At 46.4% G+C, this 23,957-nt stretch overlaps 2 long non-coding RNA genes across 4 annotated transcripts in view; one reads left to right on the top strand and one right to left on the bottom strand.

The window, feature by feature from the left end:
• Window positions 1-23,957, bottom strand: part of Gm34922 — a 36,695-nt gene that overhangs the window by 5,233 nt on the left and 7,505 nt on the right. The window contains exons 1-2 of one of the 3 annotated variants that reach the window (XR_386730.4): window positions 1,525-1,779; window positions 433-677 (exon numbers count right to left, since the gene is read on the bottom strand). This is a non-coding gene — a long non-coding RNA (predicted gene, 34922). The other 2 variants (XR_386729.4, XR_003952841.1) reach the window with 2 other exon arrangements.
• Gm4311 (predicted gene 4311) lies at window positions 5,640-10,267 on the top strand. The gene is made up of 2 exons (NR_152201.1): window positions 5,640-5,951; window positions 8,871-10,267. It is a non-coding gene; the product is annotated as a predicted gene 4311 (long non-coding RNA).

Below are 23,957 nucleotides of genomic sequence, written 5' to 3'. Positions count from 1 at the left end.
GAGGGAGGCTAAATAACCTGTCCAAGGATGGAGCCTCATAAATGGACAAGGATTCCAACTCCCTGACCCTAAGCCTGCATGTTAACCACTCCACGCTCTGCCTTTCTCGGCAACCCACCTTGTCTTGGGTCCTTGTTCACACCGCTGTGACATTTCACCAAGTGACATTTCACTTGGAGATATTTTTAGATAAATGAGAAGTTCTCAAAAATAGTAGAAAGAGGAGATGTAGGTCAGTGCCTACATCAACGGTTGCCTGAATATGTGAAGGGCTGAGCTCAACCCCTCCAGTACGGACATATGAAAAAACAAACACGAAGTAGAATGAATCCCCACGTGCCCCCAGCTACACTCCCCGAATGCTGGCATTTTACTGCTGAAAATAACACAGGTTACATTTTCTGACTGCGTTTTGTTTGCTCTTGGACTTACATTTCCTCTTGTTTTCCAGTGATCATAGACCTTTGACAAGAGCTAGGAGGGGTTATACCATGGCTGGCAGTTGGGCAGCCTGCTCCATCACCACGTGGGAACCCCGAGCTATGGCAGGAGATTGGTTGACTCTCAGCATTCCCACGAAGGACAAGAGGGTCATCCAATGAGTCCCCTAATGGGGAGGCTTCTGAGGAATGTCCCAGACTCCGAGCCCGGAGAGATCCATTAGCTACAAAGGATGTCTAAACAAGAGAGACATTAGCAATGACAGCTTCTCAGAATGATCCCTGTTATCCCTCCCCTCCCCCCCCCCCCCCACCTATTCAGTTGATTCGGAGCAGAAAGACTTGCTGAAAGCCTACTGTGCGTTGGTTGCAAAATAAAGGGTCAGGCTAGCAGAGAAATGAGCTGATAGTCTAGAAGAGGCAACAGGAATTCTGTACTAGCTCTTCAGGGACCCTTCCTTGGTTGGGGAAAACACATAACGAATATTTTGGAAACAAAAGTTCATAGAGGGAGGGAGGGAGGGGAAGCGGGGAGACAGGACATGTCCTTGCATGAACACAGGGCAGCTCAGTTCTGCTTCCTGCCCAGTGCTGGTGGTCCTCGGGAGAGGGTGGGGACAGGGCTCTAGGGAAAGGAGGCTCTGAGACAGACAGAGAAACGGATGGCCAGAAGTCTGCAGATCCAAGGCTGGAACTTGACCACTGATGGCAGGAAGAGCTTCAGTTCAGGCCCCCAAGCAAACCTCCAGCCCTCCGGAGAAGAGGAAGTTTAGGAAAGGGTCTTACATAGCCAGCCCAGTCGGGCCTGGACCTTGCTCCATAGTTAAGGATGAACTTTGACCTTCTGATCTTCCTGCCTCCTCTTCCTGAGTTCTGCAGTTACAGTCAGTCCTCCATCATCCCACCTGGTTTATGCAGTGTTCAAGTGGGAGGCTCCCCGCTAGACAAGCGCTCTACCAGCCGAGCCACACCCCCAGCCCTGGCTAAAAGCCTAGGGCCAGTTTTCCATTGAAACCGAGGTGGGAATGGAGACCTCCTGAGGTTCTCAACTCTGACACATCCCAGTCCCAAGCCTGTTCCTTACCAAGCTGATGATCTCTTAGCCTCTTCAACACTAAAGTGGAGGTGCTGATACCCCATAATAAGCTTGATGTGAGGTAAGAGGTGATGAGTTTAACAGAGTGCCAGGCTGGTCCTCTTCCTGACTTCAAAGGCCACTCTTCCAACCCCTACCTCTCCTTGATCTTTGAGACGTTAATGCCAGCTTCCTTCTCCTAGTCTCACCACATAGCCCTGGCTAGCATGGAACTTGCTACGTAGCCCACACTCGCTGAGATCTCAGAGCCCAAGGATCTGAGTTTGATTCCCTCTCCTCTATTTAACAGCAGTGTGACATTAGACAAGCCACTTAACCTCCCTGAGTTGTTCACCTGCAAGAAAAGGAGAACATGCCTTCAGAATGAGGTTCTGCGGGAAGTGTTTTGTGACCACAGAAGCGACAGCGGGTGTTCTGTGCTGATCACGTGACCAAAGGCTACCCCTCCACTTTATCCCTGCCCTTCTCCACACCATGCTCAATATGCCTGGATGGCGCACTAAGCAGGGAATGGTCGTGATCCTCACAGGCCTCCATTTTCTCAGTAGTGGTTTTGCCCGTTGTTTTGAGACAGGATCTCACTATGCAATCCTGGCTGTCATGGAACTTTCTGTGTAGACCAAGCTAATCTGGAACTCACAGAGATCCACTTGCCTCTGCCTCCCAACTGCTGGAACTAAAGGCACGTGCCGATATGCCCAGCTTGTTTTGGGGGTTTTTTGGAGACAGGGTCTCACCATGTAGTCCTGATTGGCCTGGAACTGGAAACACATATCAGCCTGGCCTTGAACTTGTGGTGATCCTCCTGTCTCTGCATTCCAAGTGCAGGGATTTCAGGCATGCATTACCAGGTTTCTTATGGAAATTAAAGTGTTTGACCACATCTTTCATAAGGTCTTCTACTGTGAGGTCCCACACAGCCATTGCTGAAGGGGTCAGAAGTTTATTTTCTAAAAAGGCACATGGTTGGGCTTTGGGGACGTCACTGCCTCTGTAGTCAGATATGATCTCATCGGATTCTTTTATTAATATGGCCAGAATTAGACACTCCCAGTATGTGAGCCTAAGGGTGTCTCTGATACTCCGTTTAGGGTAATTAGTCTTTTTGACCCTTAGCAGGGGAAATGTGTCCAGTTGTGGGGAAATGAAGTTGTCAAACACAGCCCTTAAGAGAAGGGAGATTTATAGGGGACCACATTCAAAAGCTCAGGAATTAAACAAGCAAACAGGGAAAGAGCACTTAAGTGCTCAGACCAAACAATGTATACCGCACGCTATGTTCAGGCAAGCCAACCAGTGGCCTGAGGACTCCCCAGGCACCACCCAGGCACAGTGGCCCAGACAATTGTTCATCTTCCCAGAAGCCTTTCCCAGAAGCCGAAGGGTTGCAGGAAGGTAAAGCCAATAACTGCCCTGAGCTGGAGGAACAGCAGATCTCGGAACAACCTTGATTGATAATTTTAGTTTTGGAAACTTTCTTCAGTATAACCCAAAATCTGGACCTTGCCAACCTCTTTGCTGTCCCCAGAGCACCTCTGTCCCCTGCCTACCCCGGGGTATACTGCTTTCTGTGACCACTCCAGCTCTGTTTCCCTGTGTAGTCCTTCTTCAGGCAGGGTCCCAGTAACATCCAGGGTACCTAGCTCAATGCAAATGTCAGCTAAACCCAAGGAAAAAAAATGTTTGAATAGATCTCACTTTAGATATACTATAACATTTCCCATGGCTCAAGAGAACATGAAATATAACCAGGCATTCTACGTTTTTTTATTTGCTAAATCTATCTACTTGCTGGTACCCTTGTCCGGAACACAGCATCTCACACCTTCCTATGCTAGCTCCTTGCCATTCAGTGTCATGCCAGCATCTTTTCGGTAATGACCTCTGACCCACTCCTTCCCAGTTTAATGGTGTGGCAACTCTCTAGCACATTCCCTGAATGACTTAAAAAGATGCTTATTTTGGCGATGGGCGTGGTGGCGCACACCTTTAATCCCAGCACCCGGGAGGCAGAGGCAGGCGGATCTCTGAGTTTGAGGCCAGCCTGGTCTTACAAAGTGAGTTTCAGGACAGCCAGGGCTATACAGAGAAACCCTGTCTCGAAAAACCAAAAAAAAAAAAAAAAAAAAAAAAAAAAAATGCTTATTTCATCCCCGGCTTGCTCCCTTCTGCCAGAATGGCTAAAGTTCCCCTGATCCCTCTCCATTGCTTGCTTGTATACATCAAACGGCTGATGGATGCCTACCCAGTGGATGAGTGAATGGGCTATATATAGCAGTCCTTTACAGTGGTGCGTAATGGAGAAAGGCTCTTTCAACAAATCCGATGAACTGAGTTTGAGCCCTAGCACCCACGTGGTAGAGGGCAAAATCCAACTTTTTTTTTCTTTGCTTTTTCAAGACAGGGTTTCTCTGTGTAGACCAGGCTGACCTCGAACTCAGAAATCCACCTGCCTCTGCCTCCCAAGTGCTGGGATTAAAGGCATGCGCCACCACTGCCTGGCCTTGTGTACTACTGTTCTTATTCTCTCACTTATCAATGCTATAATCTTTTCATATCAGGATCGAGAACGCTCTATCACTTTTAAGGTACATGGATTTTTTTTTTTTTTTGTCTTAATTCATAAAAACCGGTTAGAGCATTTTTCCTCATTAAGATTTTATGGCACTCCAATCCTCATGACGTATCATCTAGGTATTATCTAAGAAGGAGATCATAAATGGTTTTTAAGATGATGTCTGAACCAGCGAGGGGAGGGCAGGTGGCCGAGCACACTTCCCAGCATGCTCAGCGCCAGGGTTCCACCCCTGCGCTACCAAACACAAAAAGGCCGACAGACACTGTAATCGTAAATTCCCAACTCCTTCACCCTCCTACTCCTCATCCACAAAGAACTAGAACAGATCCTCTCCCCAGGTACGGCCGTGCTGAAGGGCTCCTTGGTCACAGTGTTTGAAAAATGTGTCCACATTTCTACCGCGATTCCTCAAAGCTCTTCCATAAAGGGGCAGGGCAGTGGGAAGGCGCTAGCCTATCTCATTTGACAGTTTCCAGAACAGACTCCAAGGATCGGCCCCGTGGCAGTCCCTCGGAGCCTGTAGAGCCCTTGTTAGAATGCATAAGACACATTAAGATTAAAAAATAAGCAACATCAGAATACAATTACAAAAATAAAGCTATGGGGTTAGCAAGATGGCTCAGAAGGTAGAGGTAGGTGTCTGCCACCAAAGTAAATGACCGGAACTTGGACCCCAGAATCCACAGTGACAGAAAGAGAGAACTAACTTCTACAAATTGCCCATTGACCTCTACACGTGCACTGTGGCATGCATGCGAACCTACACACCACACAGTAACTAAATAAATGCAATAAACAGAAAAACTCAAAAACTGGAGCTGGTGAGATAATTCAGTGGGTAAAGTCATTTGCTGTGAAAACTGAGTTCAATCAAGCCCTAGGACCCACAGTTGGAAGTGAGTTCTGAAAGTCTTCAGAGGTCTGCACACATGCTTGTGCATTTATACACACACACACACATACACACATGCACGAGTGCTCGAGCACACACACCTTTGACCCAGCCCTTGGGGGCGGGAGCGGCAGAAGCAGGTGGATCTCTGTAAATCCAAGGCCAGCTTGAGCTACATAGTGAGTTCCAGGCCAGCTAGGGATATACAGTGAGACTATCTCAAAAACAAAACAAACAGGAAAAGAAACCCATCTCTGGGATACAGTAATAATGTATGTACTGTATGCGTAAGATACAAGCTGTATAGCAATGAGTCAAGTTTCTAACCTAATTTCAAAGTCGTGATTAACATAAAGGTTCTATGGCATCTCCAGCCAAGTAATATGATTTGAAAACATCTGTGATTTCACTTGGGGACGATCTCAGGTTCATTGATACAATTGTGGGTCCTGGAGCCACTTGGTAACTGAAGGCCCCGCTGCATCTGAAGTTAGCATCTCCTCCCTCCACTCCAGTCTGCAGACCTGAACTTGGCAGACCTGCCAGCTCAGCGTGTACCTTATTTGCTCTAGATTTAACCAGGACTTGCCTCCTTCCTCCTTCCTGAGAGCTCTGAAGCTGTCTAACAAGTCCAGTCAGTTCTGAACCGAGGAAGCCAGATAATCCGTCTGCTTATTGGAGACTGCTAATCCAGAAAGACGACTTTCATCACCGAAGGTATCTTCCAGGCTCTGCAAATCCCAGAGGATCTGTCTCCTTCCTTCACACAAGCCTCGGCGCTGGCTTCGTTTCTGAAATCACCGGCACTGGCTGAGCTCTGCTTCTTGGCTGGGGCTGAAGAAACGATATGATCCTGTGCTCTTCCTTCCACAGTAATTATCAGCATATTCCGCTCGCATTATCAAACATCCCGCCTCACAGAAGCCGTGTTCACATCCAAAATACGTGAGTCAAGAAATGTACCCAGAATTCCCAACCCAGTGTGTATCTGACAGTGCTCACACTATCTGCTAACACCGTTGGAACACTGAAAACGTTAAGTTTGGCTGGAAGAGGAACTTAGTGGTAGGCTTTTTGCGTAGCATACCTGAGGCTCTGAGTTCAATTCCCAGCACACCAGAAAAGAAGGAAGTGGGAGGGAGGAAGGGAAGAGGGAGAGAGGAAGGGAGAGAAGGGAGGGAGGAAGGAAGGGAAGGGAGGAAGGAGGGAGGAAAGAAGGAAGGAAGGGAGGAAGGAAGGAAGGGAAGAAGAGAGGGAGGAAGGAAGGGGTAAAGGAAGGGTGAGGGAAGGAGGGAGGAAGGGAAGGAGGGAGGGAGGGAGGAAGGAAGGAAGGAAGGAAGAGAGTAAGGGAGGGAGGGAGGAAGGGTAACAGCCCCCAGACCTTAGCACATCGACAGCCATTCAGGCTTTGGATCCCAGCCTGTAGACAGTACCACCTGCCAAAAGGAGAACAAGGAGAACAAAGAGTGAATCTATCAAAGCCCATAGCTCTAGGAAAGTCCCTAAATGCACTAACCTTGCCTTTTGACTTCCCTAGCTCTGATTCTGGCTGTTTGTTTTAACTGAAGTATGTCAACATGTTTTTATTGTTCAAAAGCCTACTCTGAGAAAGGCTCGAAACTGCACTGGGATCCGAAACTTCACTGGGATCCTGTATGTAGTTGCCCACCAGCTAATAAAGACTTTCTATTGGCTAGAACCTGAGTCAGAGTAGATACCTCTCAACATTTCTAAAGGCCACAGCAAGATCCCAGAGACTAGTGTAGCAATGGCTGTGGCTGTGGTAGCCACCACTGTCAGCAATAGCTGGTGGTGGCAACCACTGTTAGCAATAGCTGGTGGTGGTCACAGTACTCAAGGGCAACAATGGATAAGATGTTTGTTTCTCCTGTAAAAATACTCCAGACTTTCTGTGAAATTGACTGGCTCTCTCCTGTCCTACCCAACTGGGACCCAAACACTGACCAATGTAAGGAGGGTCTGGTCTCCCTGCCATTATCAGAAAACAGATGGCCGCCAAACCTCACTAGGCCACCATCTTGGGTCAACTAAAACTGTTGAGTTACTTGGGTCCAGATATTACAATCAATTTGGGTGGTCCTTCTCCCTGTGGTCCTGCAATGGCCAGGCCTTCTTGGCCAAAGTTTCCCTAAATTCAGCGAAGGTTCTGCCAAACGTTGACTGGCAACTACATGGCACTTAGAGGCCACAAAGCTCTAGGCAGGTACACTAAATCTGTTCTTGAGAAGAGTAAAAGTTGGGCCAGCCTCCTACCTTTAACCAAGCCTCCTAAGGGCCAGGGGCACCACATACCAAGAAGTTCATAAAACAGAATTGCTAACCATTCCCTCAAGTCCTTACAGGTCCCGCAACAAGCCCAGAGTGCTATTCATCAGATGGCATCTGAGCCTGCCTGGGGACCTTATATGGGTGAAGAGCATCCCAACCAGGCACCCAGGGCAGAGCAACATGAAAAGGCCACACTCTCCCTCTCCTACCCACTCCCTCCCCTTTCCTTTGTTCTGTGGATGAAGGTGAGTGTCGGGTGGGTCTCCTTAGGCTGCTCGGGCTTTGGATTTAATACCCTCTTGTTTCAGCTTCTAGAGTAGGTAGGATTTACACCCAGCCACAATGAAATTTCTATTTTAAAAAAATCTAGAAAGCTTTAAAAAAGGGGGGGGGGATGTAAAACAGTAGGTTTCATTGGTTATAAGCATAAGCATTAGTAATAAACTCACCCTAGCGTGAGAAAAGTGTGGAGCATTCCCCAGGCTGGAAGGAACCACCAAGACCTGGCTTTGCAATGAGCACACATTAGAGTGGTTCTGGGGGTCTAGCTAGGAGGAGCTAACAGGCAATCCCTTTATGGCAGAGCAAACTTTTCTGTAAGTCCAAAATAATAAATGCCTTGGGCTTTTTAGGCAAATAGCATCCATCTACGGTACCTACTGGATGTTGTCATTGGAGACGAAAAGCGACTCGGGTATGGTGATGGCTGAGTCCCAACAGAGCTTTATGGAAACAGTTGAGGGGAGGGGAGGAAGGCATAGATTTGATTCCTAGTCTGCTGCCCCTGTTTTAAGCCCATTTTCTCTTGCAAATTTCTGCTCTTTCCAGCACTCTCATCAGTTGGCTCAAACTCAATCAGAGAAGATGTACAGGGAGAGAGACTGTGGGTCATTCTGGTGCTGTTTGGCCAGGGAAGGGTGGGTTGCCTTGTCTAGTCCGATTCTGCCCAACCTAGAGTTTGCTTTCTCAGGCCAGATGAAGGACATGCCAGGAAAGAAGGAGTGTGCAGGGGTGACAGGAAACAGTGGGTGTTCCCCATGTCAGTGTCTCTCTCTGTCACTCCACCTTCTAAGGAAGAAACCAGTGAAACCGGGTGCCGGGCACAGGCGATGTTTTCCCAATGTGCTAACGGAGCCATTGCTCAGGGGTCAGTGACCTGGGCTGAGCCACAGAAGATTCACATTAAGTGATAGCGACCCATTAAATTTACCCCTTCCGTTTACAGCAGAGATGGAGGGCTGGCGAAGGATATGTGTGTGTGTGTGTGTGTAATGGGGAGCACACCTTGACCTGTCTGAATAAAACTGCCTGTTTTATGCAGGAGGCAGTGGGAAGCGGTGGCTTGGGGTCTCAGCATCAGTCTATGGAAGGGATGGGGTAAAAACTTCAGCTTCTGGCTCTCAGTCCAACCTCTTTCTGCTGCATCATGAAATTAAATCTAAACCAATGTCACTTCCCAGACACAGAGCTAACCAGGGCTGGCACTTCTGTGTGGACTCAAGGAAGGCATAGTTGAGAATTACACAATGCACTGTCTCCCCACAACCCCCAGGTGACATGGCTTGTCTCTTACAGAGCCAAAGGAGAACAGGATAGTGGACGAGGAAGAAAATTGATTGGCTCTAGGAAGACTGCTCTGTGGCCTCTCCGGCAGTTCTAAGAAGCAAAGCCTTCCAGTCTCAAGCCCTGGAATCCTGTGCCTTCTGCCCTAGTAGAGCCCAGTCTGCTAATCTCCCCAGCACCTCCCCATTTTGATCTTGACTTGGATGGAAATCTGAGGAAATCTGAGATTAGGCTCTGATGGCCAAAGAATGCCTACTATCCCCAGGGAGGGGGCACTCTACTGGACCAAGACAAGAACACAGATTCTGTTCGTAGAAAGAGCGTGCATCTTGTGACACATCTCTAAGAACAAGGTAATGAACTCAAGGACTGAGTAGTATGGGCCTCATAGAGGAAAACCAAGCCGTGGCAGGCAACTGTTTGGGGGTGGGGGTGGGAGACAAATATCCTGGTTTTCCTTGGGACTGGTGGATTGCCCCAACTTCAGGATTTCAGTGGCAAAATAGGAAGCATCCAGATGAATGGAGACCAGTTGGTCACCTGAGTATTACCTCCTAAGAGCAACAAAAATAACAATAACTAATTTACTATCTGCCGGGCACTGCTGTAAGCAAGGCACCTTTCTTTGCTTTTCAATTGACTCATCGGTTGAAAGTCTGTATTTATTTCTATTTTATAAATAAAGAAACTGAAGAGCAGAGAAGGCAGATTAACTATGGACCACATCCAAAGTCACACAGCTGAGTGAGTGTGGACTTAACACAGAAACCCAGCTCTGTCTGTCTCCCAAATCCATCATTTTACCATTATGATATCTTTTTCCTTCAAACACACAAGAAAGTAATTATATACTGGAATTAGTACTTTTGGGATTGTTGTCTTGAACTAAGTGGCTTTGAACAAGTCCCACATTGGCTGCTAGGCCCCAACCCCAAACTGAAAACTGGAAAGAGCCTAAACGGCTTTTTTCTCTTTTAATCCTGGGGATTGAACCTGGGGCCTTAAACAGACTAAGTGAGTACCATACCACTAAGCTATTGCCCCTCCTCTTGAGAATTATACTTAATCATTCTTATAAATGACATTGGATGCCCAGAAATAAAATATCTGTGTGCCTGGAATCAAATGTTCAGAAGTGTAAATAGGAGTTTACTGTCCCATAAAGCCAGAATTTCAAGTCTGTGGGGAAACGGCAGTAAATGCTAGGGCGATGAGGGGACGGAATGAAGCTGGCTCTCTGCTTCACACTTTATACTAAATGCATTCCAAATGGAGTCAGGTTTATGTGTGAGAATAAAATCAAGGGAATACTGGAAGAACTCATGGGAACACAGGTCAGAGTGTGCTGTGAGATCCAGAGAATCTATAAATGGAAGTGAGTTCCATTTCATTAAACTGTTCTTCGTGGCAAAACAAAGGGTGTTATTTATTCATTTTTGACGACGTTGTTGTTGTTGTTGTTGTTGCTGCTGCTGCTGCTGCTGCTGCTTTCTGAGAGAGGCTCTATAGCCCCAGCTGTCCTAGAACTCTCTTTGTAGATCAGACTGGCCTCAAACTCACAGAGATCCACCTGCCTCTGCCTCTGAAGTGCTGGGATTGAAGGCGTGCCCCACCTCTCCTGGCCAAAAACAAAGTTCTTATGAAGATAAAACAAAATGGGAAATATACTTAACATGTTCATGCAATCTAAAACTAGCATTTTCCCACTACATTTATTTTTTAGTGTGTGTGTGTGTGTACTATGAGTGTGTGCATGCATGTGTGCCACAGTTCACGTACGGAGACCAGCGGACAACTTTCAGGAACTGGATCTCACCTTCTGCCATGTAGGTTCCAGGGATTGAACTCAGGCCCTCAGGCTTGGCTGCGAGCACCTTCCAAAACTTACATTCCAAATGGGTAAAATAAATTATGTAAGGAAAAAAGGGAAAAAAGAAAAGCAATCAAACCCAGCACAATATGGAAACAAGGATCTGGAGAGTCGGCTCACCGAGGGACTGGCGCTGAACAGGCTCCACTTTGCTGACAGTAGGGGATGAAAATCAAGACCGCAACAAGGTCTGGTGTCCTTGGAGAGGCAGAGATCAAAAGGCGTGATAACCCCGCTTCCGAAGAAGCCGTGAACTAGTACAGGCTCCTCGGAAGAGATCGGGCAGCCGTGGCTACCACGTTTGAAGACAAATCATAACCTCTGACCCAACAATGCCACAGAAGAATTCGCCTGCAAGAAAACAAGCTGCAAGTATTTATGGGGATCCATGAAAGGGAGCCGGGTGGCTGGGTGTGGCGGGCACACCTTTAGTCCCAGCACTCTGGAGGCAGAGACAGGCGGAGCTCTGCATTTACAGAGTGGGTTCCAGGACAACCAGAGCTATGTACAGAGACCCTGTCTCAGAGAAAGATAATAAAGGGAGCTGGATAAATGAGCCAGGTCTACATGGTAGAATATGACGCAGCCATGGAAACACGGAGGCAACACAACATAGACGGACAAGGAATGATCTCTGATACTGACATACATCTAGATACAGATATGCATATTTGATGCAGAACAACAAGGAAAGTATGCCATTGTGTGTGTGCCCCTTGTGTGTCCTAAAGGAAGGTAGATAATGTATTGTATGTGTCAGAACACAGTCCAAGAATGGAGTTGTGTGAGGAGATATCTGAATGCTTGTGAGAAGTCTACAGGAAACCAAGAGCCTGTGGCCTCTGTTTCTCTGAAACACGGAACTGCTCTCAGATTAAGCTTTTGTGCCACTCCCAGTGTATCGGATAGAATCGAGCTCACCAGATTAGTCACTACAATTGACTACTGTTATGTGTTTATATGCCTCCATGGAAAACCATGTTTCTACCGTGGGCAGCTTGCCCTTAGTAATGTACACTTTACCTACAGGACTCCTCTTAACCCTCAGAGTATAAACTGTCTGATTCCCTGAATAAAACGGGCTATTGCGTGAGTCTTTAGTCCTCTTTATTTATATGGGTTTCCCTTCTCAGGTCCCACCACCTGGAGAGCAGTAAGCATGTATGTTTACAATGGAATGAAAAATTCTGGTAAGACACACAAGAAATTGGCAACAGTAGTTCACACAGAGAAGATGTTAAGCCCAGCAGACAGGAGTGAAAGACCACTAACCCAATGGCCAAATTGGAGCAAGTTTTTTTATTGTGCACAGCAGATTGTATGTAGCTGGTCCAGTGGCCATTCCCCATAATGCAGTTTTCAGAGAGCAGCCCTTGGCATGGGGAAGACAGTGTCTTTATAGCTCAGAAGTAGGGGGTTTTAAATGGGGGGGTGGTGGTGGTGGAAGGCAAATAGGCGGAGTTACAGAAGCAGAACATAACTATAACAAGTCGTCATAGCAACCTCCTGAAACAACGGCATTGTTGCCATTTCCTGGAACAGCAGTACAGAGCCTGGAGTTAAGGTTACAGGTGGGACATAGCCCAACCCTAGAGGAAGACTTACTCATAAACAGGAACGAACCTAGTTTGTCTTTATTGTATGATGGCTCTCAAGCCCAAGGTGTAGGCAGGCTGGTTTATCAAAGGCCGATAGAAACTTATTTTTTCTATCTTTTAAAATTAAAATTTATGTTAATGTCATGGTTCTATCTGTAAACAAGTTAAAAATTTTTAAAGTTTTTTTTTTTATTCTAAGTGCATGTGTGTGTGTGTGCGTGTGTGTGTATAGGCCAGATCCCCTGCAGCTGGAGTTAAAGGTAGTTGTGAGCTGCCTGATGTGTCTGCTGAGAACCAAACTCAGGTCCAATTCTTCTGACAGAAAATGTAAGCCTTGTGGTTGAGAATCCTCCATATGTGCAAAGCCCCTGTTCTTGCTTTAATGTTGTGCTTTTACTATCTTGCTTTTGGATGTTGATGCTGAGGAAGGCCTCTGAGGCCTCTGCATGCTAGGCAAGTGCTCTACCACTGACCCAGCCCTTTGAAATTCACCTCCATCTGTAGTGACAATTTTAACATCTTGGTCTCTTAAAAAAAATACAGAAATATTATAAGGATGTTTTCATTATAATCTCAGCTATAAGCAGTACGGGGCTGCTTCAGATTGTCCACAGCAGTTGACTAGGATTTGCCTGGTGCTCTAGCAGGTGTTTTTCAGTGGCAGACAGTTCTGGGAACTTTCCAGAGGGTATATAAATGCCAGGGTCCCCGTGAGGTAGGGTTGGGGCTGATGGGTGGTTGGGTGATTGGTTGCTGTTGGTTTTTGTTGGTTGAGGTTTGTTAAGTAGTTGTGTGCAAAGAAAAAGCAAGAAGAAGGAGACTGAGGAAGAGAAGAGAAGAAAGAAGGGGGGAGGAAGGGTTGGGGGAGGGGGGAGGAGGAGGAAGAGGAGGAGGAGGAGGAGGAGGAGGAGGAGAAGAAGAAGAAGAAGAAGAAGAAGAAGAAGAAGAAGAAGAAGAAGAAGAAGAAGGAGAAGGAGAAGGAGAAGGAGAAGGAGAAGGAGAAGGAGAAGGAGAAGGAGAAGGAGAAGGAGAAGGAGAAGGAGAAGGAGAAGGAGAAGGAGGAGAAGGAGAAGAAGAAGAAGAAGAAGAAGAAGAAGAAGAAGAAGAAGAAGAAGAAGAAGAAGAAGAAGAAGAAGAAGAAATAAGATATGCTGATAGCAAAGATCAAACTGCCTCAAAAGAATAAGAAGAGCAGGGCTGGTGAGATGGCTCAGTGGGTAAGAGCACCCGACTGTTCTTACGAAGGTCCAGAGTTCAAATCCCAGCAACCACATGGTGGCTCACAACCATCTGTAATGAGACCTGAGACCCTCTTCTGGAGTGTCTGAAGACAGCTACAGTGTACTTACATATAATAAATAAATAAATCTTTAAAAAAAAAAAAAAAAGAATAAGAAGAGCAAAAGAAGACACACAACACACACAGAACAAAAAACAAAAAATTAAAACTGCCCACTTGACTGGGCAGTGGTGGCACATGCCTTTAATCCCAGCATTTGGGAGGCAGAAGCAGGCCGATTTCTGAGTTCAAGTGTTCTAGGACAGCCAGGGCTATACAGAGAAACCCTGCCTCGAAAAACAACAACAAAAACCATGAAAATACTACCCACTCGATATCCTTATATTATAATCTGAGTGATTAGAGCCAGCAATGTGGCTCAGTTGGTAGACTGCTTAAGTATCATACAGGAAGCCTTGGGTTCAATTCCCAGCCCTGGTTTAAAATCTGGGCATGATGGCTCACACCTACCTATAACCCTAGGAGGCAGAGGATAAAAGTCTCCATCCCCAGGGCTAGGGTTACAAGCATGCTTGGCCACGCCCAGTTTTCATGTGGGTGTGAGTTTCATGTTTGCATATCAAGCCAACACTCCAGCCCCTCTACCTTTTTGTTTTATTGCTGCTGCTGTTCTGAATGGGAAGGGACACCCGTATATTATGCCTGCCTCTCCCTCCCTCCCTCCCTCCCTCCCTCTCCCTCTCTCTCTCTCTCTCTCTCTCTCTCTCTCTCTCTCCCTCCTTCCCTTTCTTCACTTTGTATCCTGATGGAAGCTCTCCCTTCTCCTCCCAGTCCCACCCTCCCACTCCTTCCCCATTGTCCCCTCCCCTTCTACCCATGGGTACCAACCCGTCCTGGCCCATCATATAATTGTTCTTTATGACATACATGCAGGCAAGACACCCATACACATGAGATAAAATAAAAATAACAGGGCTAAAAATTGAGAATTCCTGTGCTTTCTCCTGAACCCGTGGAGCCAGTGTTGTAGGACCCAGGAGTACTCTGTTTCTCATTTTTGCAAAACATACGTAATATAAAGTGTTACCACGTAAATTATTTCCGAGTGCACAATTCAGTGGTTTTAGGCACATTGATGTTGTGTCACCAGCCATCACTGTCACGTTACTGAGACTGTGGCTTTGCAACAGTGCTTTCCCAGGGTCCTCTGTCTGCAGCCGTTGGCAATGACGATGTCCATTCCAGGTATCTCAGGAAAGTGGAACTGATTTGCCACTCCCAGCCTGCTTTATATCACTTAGCAAAGTGTTCTCGGTGCTCCTGTACATTGTAGTATGTGTTTTGGGTTTCTACTCCTTAGGGCTGGGTAATTTGCCACCGTGGGCACATAACTGCCCTTTGCTTGGCTTGTTAATGCTTTGATGGGCATCGGCCTGCTCCTGCTTGTTTTGAATGATGTTGTAATGACGTTATATGTGTACACATTTGCTTGAGTCTCCGCTTTCGACTCTTTTGGCAATATGGCACACCTACATTTTCAGGGCCACGTGGTATTTCTAAGTTCAGCTTTTTAAGGATCCGTCATACTGGTTAACTTAGTAGCTGTATCTTTTTACAGTCCCACCAACAATGTATTAAGCGTGAGCACCCCAGTCTCTGCATACCTTCCTTTTGAGACAGGACCTCATTATTTGTTTGTTTAACTTACTAAAGAGGTACGTTTGTTTTTAACCAATTAATTAATTAGTATGTGTGTGTGTGTGTGTGTGTATGTGGTGTCTGTAATGTGTATGTATGTGTGTATATGTATGTGGCGTGTGTATATGTGGTATGTATGTATATGTATGTCTGTGTATGTGTTTGTGGTGTGTATGTGTATGAATGTGTATGTATTCATGTGTATCAGTGTATGTATATGTGTATATCTATGTGTATATGTGTATGTATGTGTATATATATATATATGTGTGTATGTGTGTAGGTGTGTATAGTGTATATGTGCATGTCTGTGTGTAAGTGAATATGTGTGTATATGTATATATGTGTGTATATGTGTATGTGTGTATATGTGAATGTATGTATATATATGTGTGTGTGTATATGTGTGTATAGTGTATGTGTGTATGTATATGTGCATGTCTGTGTATAAGAAATATGTGTATATATGCGTGTATATGTGTGTATATGTATATATGTGTGTATATGTGTATATATATATGTATGTATGTTGTATGTGATCAGACTCTACTCATTTGTGGTCCTGGGGATTAGAACTCAGATGCTCCTGCTTGGTTAGCAGTGCTCTTAACTGCTATGTGATCTCTCCAGCCCCTGGTCTCACTTATTTAGACAAAACTGGCCTTGAACTTGCAGCAATCACTCTGCCTCAGCTTTCACCCTCCCTAATCTGCCACACACACCCCTTGACTGGTGTGAGATAGCCCCATCTTCAGCTTTAACAGGATCCTCACCATGATTGCTGCCCACACCAGGACTGTAGCCATGTCAGCAGCCGGAAGTGAAGAGCAGGGAGCCCTGGAAATCTGAAACGCCAGCCAGGGATTTGGCCAACATCATCAGTCAGTCAGAGGTTGAGAAGGTAAAACATGCATTAGTTCCTCACAGAAAGCAGCTTTAGTCTGTCTGTCTGTCTTTTTTTCTCTCGTTCTTTCTTCCTCTACATTTTAGGAGTATAGTCTGAAACCGTTGACTTAAATGGCCTTAGGCTTACCAAGTGAGAATCTGGGACACTGAGACAGGCAATCAGAGAATACAGCTTGGGATATGGGCAGCCACTCTGGGTTAGATCAAAGAAATGGGCAAATCCTGCTTCCCCACAGCAGCCTTCGTCAATATTTGAAACAACAATAACTTTTAGATGTAAAGCATACAAAGGAGAACCTTGTGTTTCTTTCTGAAGAGCCTGTGTTCCTCCCCAGCCAGCAGGAGGCTTCCATCTTGGCTTGTTTTCTGGACGGGAAACAGTGCCCAAGGCTTTCTAGTGGTGAATGTGTGCCCCCTGGTGGTCACTTTCTGTAACACTGACGCCACCCAAGGGCAGTGACTCAGCTTTAACTCATCTTGAGTGGGAATGGAGAGGACTTCGAAGTGCTCTCTCTCTCTCTCTCTCTCTCTCTCTCTCTCTCTCTCTCTCTCTCTCTCTCTCTCTCGATTTTCTGTGGAAATTTGCATGCTGGTGGTACTTCCTGGAACACAGGGGGAACATCAACTTTTTTTAGTGCTTCCATACCTCAGCATGTTCTGCCCAACACTGTCAGGTGGGGCAGGTATGGAACACTAAGCCACATGTAGTTAGTATTTGGCGTCTGCTGGAGCCTACATTAACCCCTCTCTTGATTGGTGTCTGGAGGCCGCACTGGAGATGCTCGGGTGTAGGCAGTGTCTGTCCTTTCTGTGTCTACACTGTTTCTCTCTGGGAGCCTTTGATCCTGCAGGGTGGTGAGGGTCTGTCTATCCACGCAGCCCTTCCTCCTTTGCCTTGTTAGAAAACGCTGCCTGCGCCTCAGAGAGTGCTGCTTAACTCAAGGTTGCCTCTTTCTCTGATCCCTGACTGCTCTGAAGGGAGAAGCGTTCCTTTGCCATAATATTGCCCTTGCTATAGGCTAAAGAGCAAGGGAAACAGCTAGTTACGGAGGGAGCGTTTGAGACTATGAATCAAAATACGTTTCTCCTTTCAAAATAAACAAATTAACAAACCTAAGATTATATATATTCCTCCAAGCCTAAAATGCAACATTTCCCACAATATATAAGCAATTTAATGTTACCTATAACAATTAAATATAAATAATTATATATAATTAAATATATTTAACCAGTTAAACGTTAAAATTAGAAACTACTTTGCCATCAATGTTAAAGAAACCTTGCTCCCTCCATTTCCTCAGCACGGTGGAACCTCTGAGTGGTGATCACCCTCTGAAAAGGTAAAAAGGGTAGGACCCAGGGGAGCCTTCTTTCCGACACACAAGACAGGGGCCTAAATGCAAACCACCATGGTCGGTGAACACACCACGGATTTTCATGAGAGGACCTGTTTCTCACTGACTTATAAGTGAGTCACATTTCCCCCCCAATGAAAAACAACCTAATACCTTACCATGCTTATTTCAATGCTAACGGAAGACATCATGGCCTGAAGCCTCCCAGTAGCAATGGCTATGTCACTGGATGTTAGCTGGTGGCCTCTGAGTTACCAACAGCCCTGCATTAAGGTTCTGACCTCGCCTGTGCACATACTCACTAGTCACAGTGTAAAAACCACAAACATCCGGTAGCTGACCGAATTTCTCCAGCACCTTGGACTTCTGAGGTAGGAATGTGCTTTTGGTAGGTGTGGAGCCCGTAGAGTCCACGGACATTACAGAAAGCCTCCTGGGAGCCAGTCATCCCGTCACCCCTTGGCTCACTGAAGGTCCTGCGAGGTAGGTACTAAGATCTCACTGTATTCACAAGGAGCGTGAGGTTCAGGTGGGTCCAATTTACTCACCCACAGCCAAGCTGGGGAACTTCTGCCCAAGACAATTTGCTATCTTGCTTCAGGTGAGGAACAGCAGGGAGACCACAGGGCCGCAAGGCCTGCCTCCCCTCCCCTGTGGAGAACCTTCCCTTAGTATCCAGACCCACTTATCCTCATGGCAGCTGTCCCAGCACATCTAATTTACCTCCACTTAGCCTTAATTTGATGCTTCCAACTGCCTGGGAGGAGATGATGGTCCTCCCACGTGGGCTGAGCACCTCCCTCCTCAGGCTGGCTGTTCACACTGCCCATCTATGCCCAGCCCCGGCTACCACCATCTAGAATTACTACTGGGTGAGGGCTAGGGTTACTGCACTTAGCACAGAAAGGCCCTCACCCCAGCCTTTTCCAGACAGGGGGCTAATCACTCATCGTATGCCAGTTGGTCATGTATTTGGGGCTTTGTTTCTGCCAGATCTGAAAGCAAGCAAAGGGTGAGGGGCCACGGGGACTGGGACAGATTGAGTGCGGCTGTAGGGTGTGAATGACGGGGGTTATTCAGAGAACCAACATTCCAAAGGTGTCCCAGGGTGTGGACACACGTGAGAGCCTCTGTAACTGACATGGTGGGCATCTGACGGCCCACATGCATGGTCCCCAGCTGGGATTCCTGAGAGCCTACTGGGCACAAAGCATCTCAGATGGGAACTTCAGTGTAGTTCCTGTCTTCCAAAGGAGTCTAATAGCAGAACAATAAGAAGGTGTCCCCTTAGCTTGCCCTCAATACAATCAATCCTGTCTTCCTCCCTCCTCCTCCACCTGTCTCCAATCTCCATGAAACACACACTCATTTGTTTTGTCTAAGAGCCTAGAGGTTGTCTCAGGGTTGGGTGGGTAAAAAGGTGAGCACACATCTGTAGTCTCAGCACTGGGGAGGCAGAGATAGATAGCAGATCTTTGGGGCTCCCTGGCCAGGATTGGCAAGCTCCAAGTTCAGGCCCTGTGGATAGAGATTGAAGGAGACATTTGATGCCAACCTCTGTCCACCACAAGTGTGTGCCCATGTGTTCACCAGGTACACACTACAAACAAGTTCACATATATACACTACAATACACACACACACACACACACACACACAAAGATAATCATTTTAAAGTGGCCACCGAGAAGTGGGTTTGGGAGGAGAGAGTACGTTGATGGATCCCAGAGTGCATACAAAGTGCAAGCCACAGAACTGAATGATAGCTCATAGAATTGAACTAGACACAGGGTAAGGGCGACCACAGGTGATTTCCAGACTTCTGATCCAGCCCCTAGGCCAGGCAGTGCCTCTACGACCTGGAGGAGGCTGAGGGGGACAGATGCGAGGAGAGGGTGGCCTTCCTGTCAGGCCTCCATTGATTTTTTCTGATTTTAGTGTTCACAGGATAACTTTGCTGCTCCTCCAATGAAAATTAATTAAAGGAAACAACCCAAATTAAGATTTACTTAAAAATCAAGAGATCTGCCTGTCCCTGCCTCCCATGTGCTAGGGTTAAAGGCGTGCACTGCCGCGGCTGGCTAAAGTTAACAGATTTTTAAGTTTTAAGCTGTTGAGATGGACAGGGATAAAAAGCAGATGCTGCGAAGAGGCCTGATGCTCTTGCTCATCTTCTGCAGCCCTTTCTCACTCCTACAAAGGTTATTTTTAAAATCGGGCTGACAACGTGGCTCAGCAGGTAAGGTCCTTGTCCCCAAACTCGATGACCTGTGTTTATTACCCAGGAATTACATGGTGGAAGGAGAAAAGTGACTCCCTCAAGATATTCTCTGACCTCTCCATGTGCATTGTGGGACATATATGCTAATGTGCGCGCTCGCACTCTCTCTTTGCTCCTCCTCTCCCCTCCCTCCTCTTAATAAATTTACTTTAACAATAAAAATTTATTTAAGTGTCTGGAGAGATGGCTTAGCAGTTGGGAGCATTGTCTGCCCTCTGAGAGAACCAGGGTTTGACTCCTGGAACCCACATGGCAGCTCACAACTGTAATCCCACTTACAGGGGACACAATGCCCCCTTCTGGCCTTGTTAGGCACTGCATGTATGCAGTATACATACATACATACATACATACATACATACATACATGTAGGCAAAACACCCATAAATGGAAAAAGAAAAGTTTATTTCAAATTGTTGCTCGAATTGACAAATAAATAAACCATATGTTTTTATGGCACACATGATTTGATCATATGTGTATATGTTTTGGAATGACTAATTCAAGATAATTAGTATGCTAGACCTAGAGAGATGGCTCCGCAAGTAAGAGCATTGGCTGCGTTTGATTCCCAGCACCTACATGGCCGCTCACAAACTGTCAGTAACTCTGGGCCCAGGTGTGCCAACAACTCTGCCAACCCCTTTCTGGCCTCCATGGTGCATCGACACACGTGCAGGCAAAAAATAGAAAGAATGCAATACTCGTTAGCAACTAACGTGCCTGCATTGCACAGATACCTCAAACTCAGTTCCCCTAACTGCAATGTTGAGTCCTTTGAGCAACATCACCTCAAACTCTGGCCCTGGACCCCCCTTCTTACTCTCTGATTCTAAAAGTTGAAATTTTTCTAGATTTTGCATATGAGTGAGATCTTGCATGTGAATCTTCCTAACATTAGTTTAAAGGCAAAGAAAATTGTTCTCACAGTCAAAACAAGACCTAATCACCCCCACTTCTTTCCCTCCCCACCTTTCTTTTTACAGACCTAGTATAGCTTTCTTACCTCTGGCATACACCTCCCTAGCTCCTCCTTAGACACCAGGCTCAAGTATCATCTTTTCCTACGAGTCTATCCTGACCACTCCCATCAGACTGGCAGCATCCTGTGAAAAATCACGAGTCACCCACCCCTTCCCATCACAGAAGGAGGGAGATGTTCTCTGTGAAGATGTCCTGTCCTCCCCGAATGCTCAGTGACACTTTTACCCACCGAAAGGAGGAGATCCGAGCTTACTGAAACTGTGTTGCTTGGGTACAGTGGAACACATAAAGACTAGGTGCTGTTAAAATCATTACCACCAACAACAGCAAAAACTAAAGTGCTCTGGGGAGTTCACTGTTTAATAAATTCAAAGCCAGTCAGCAGGGGGAAAAAAAAAGGCCTGCTAATTGCAAATCAGTGCATACCCTGGAAAAGAAGTCACGTGACTTATTGCAGCAGAAGAGAATGCTGGAGGGCTGTGGGAAGGGGAGCAGCTGTTTGTGGCTGTCCAGTGTCAATGAGTAAGGCCCTGCACGCACACAAGTGCTGAAAGGAAAGCCTGTGTGGATATCCCATCCCTGCCCCTCCATTAGAGTGACCTATGGCATGGGGATGTGGATCTGACATGTAATCTATAGACTTTGGGGCTGGATCTGATTTTGACCACCTGGCAAATGAGTGGTGGCTAAACGTCCTAGCATCTCCCGGAGGTCATAAATTGCACTTAGGTATCGAGTAGGTCTTACTAAGCTGTTTAAGTTCTCGTAGCTACTACAGGAAGACATACATCTTGTGCTATACATTAACTGCATTTAACAATTAGGTTGAATGAACTGCCTGTATGTCTTGAGAAATGAGGTACCTCCTCTGGACCTCCAATTTTGTTTAGGGAGTGGATAGAGGGAAGTCTGAAAAGAAGGCAGAGGATAAGAGAAGTCACCTTCACGGTCTATCACTTGACCTTTCCTGGCAGCTGACACCCCGAGACGCCCCTTCAGGACAATTGGAAGAGAATCTCCCTTTGTTTCTTTTGCACTTTGCAATCCATACAGCTTTTTGACAATGATCTTTGACAAGATGGTTGGTATAGAAAAGGATCTTTGGCTTCTATTCAAAGATAAATGTGATTCTTATGATCTTGTGTGTGTGTGTGTGTGTGTGTGTGTGTGTGTGTGTGTGTGTGTGTGCATGTTTACGTGTGAGCATGATCACATGCCATGGGGCACACAGGACATCAGAGGACAACCTCAGATATTGGGTCTCACTTCCCAGTTTGTTTGAGTCAACATCTCTTGCTCATTGTTGCATATGTGAGGCCCGAGGCTTCCGGGATTTTCCTGTCTCAGCCTCCCATCCTGCTGTGGGGAAGCTAGCACCATAGATGCTTCTTATTTATTTATTATGTATATGAGTACACCGTCACTGTCTTCAGACACAGCAGAAGAGGACATCAGATCCCATTACAGATGGTTGTGAGCCACCATGTGGTTGCTGGGGATTGAACTCAGGACCTCTGGAAAAGCAGTCAGTGCTCTTAACCGCTGAGCCATCTCTCCAGCCCAAAGGAGGAATTCTTTAGACTGTCAGGCCAGCTACGAGAAAATATCTGCTCTACAAAGAAATTGAGCAAACTTGGTTAGAGGGCTGGACTCCTTCTCTTTACAAAAAGAAGCTAAGGCACCTATCTGTTTATTGCTCATTTTTTTTTCTAAAACTGGTTGTTTGATGTCCTGTAAATGACCCTAGAATGTCAAATTAGTGCCATTTTTTTCGGGGGATAAACACATCAGTTATGATACGCAGGACCCAAAACTCCACATTTTGTTGGGTATTTGTTCACTGAACTAAAGTGACCACCTGCCCCTGCCCCTCCCCAGCCAAACACACATCTATGTGCCGATCCAACCCCTTGGCAAAAGCTGCATCTACTGTGAGTAAATGAAACTCTTTTCTAACGTGTCCAGAGATGCTGATGCTGCAATATGAGCCCAGATCCAACTAGAGCAGTTTGCTTATTCATCAGAAGGGACTCTGAGACACTGACCTGATGGTCTGCCTGCCCTGTTAGAGAGATGAAACCGCCAGCCTTCCAGCCATGCTACCTATGCAGAGGCTTGCTGTCCATTTGTCTGAGGGCACTGCTGCTTAGAGAGACTGAAATCTCTCTCTCTTTCTCTCTGTGTTTCTATCTCTCGTTTATTTTTATCTTTACTTTATACGCATTGGTGCTTTGTCTGCATAGATGTCTTTGTGAAGGTGTTGGATGCCCTGGAACCAGAGCCACAGACAGTTGTGAGCTGCCATGTGGGTGTTGGGAATTGAACCCTAGGTCCAGTGCTCAAAACTGCTGAGCCATCTCTCCAGCCCTAAGACCTTCTCAAGGTTAGGTGGAATAATAAACTCCAGTACTTAGTATGAAGCCAGGCATAGGTTCCTGTCCTGGGTCAGAGGAGTAAGGAAGCTAAGATTTGACCTCAGTTGGAGATTTGACAGATCACTTAGCTAACTCTCCAAAGAGGAATTTTGGACTGCAGCCACTTCCCTACCCTATTCTGGTCACCGTCAAGCAGGGCATGGGGTCTTCCTTAAAGGACTAGAAGTGGGATCCAGAAAGCCTAGAACCTTCCTTAAAGAACAGTCCAGACAAGCCTGGAGAGACTTGGGGCCTCTGGCCAACACCAGAGGGTGCTGAAACCCTTTGAAACCAGCCAAGAGGAGTTGGGCACCCTCCTTGAGCCCACTAGAGGGCACTGGCAGGGATCTGGTGCCATTCACAAGATGCTGAACAGGTGATGTCACTGGTGGAGCCAAGTGTGGCTCTATCCTCACCAAGGGCAGCGGTTGAGGAGGTGGGCAGAAGAGCTGGCCAGCATGTCTCAAAGACTCTTCTGAAGACAACATCAGTCTCCCGGATCTGACGACAGTTTTGACCTTGAGTAAGTTGCTTTGACTCCCCGAGACTCACTTTTCTCATCTGCAAAATGGAGCTACTATGATTTGGGATTGTAGAGTTGCTACAAACCTTCTAGAATGTCTAGAATACTTTCTGATATTTTAAGGAGTTGAACTATGGCTTGTTAGTAAAACAACCAAACAAAACTCACCATGTCTCTATACCAGAGAAATCCATGGAGTGTATTTGAACCCAAAAGAACTCAATCAA

Source organism: Mus musculus, chromosome 19 (genome assembly GCF_000001635.26).
Source record: "Mus musculus strain C57BL/6J chromosome 19, GRCm38.p6 C57BL/6J".
Taxonomy (NCBI): Eukaryota; Metazoa; Chordata; class Mammalia; order Rodentia; family Muridae; genus Mus; species Mus musculus.
Note: the sequence above shows the minus strand (reverse complement) of the source record. Positions and strands in the feature narration are given on the sequence as shown.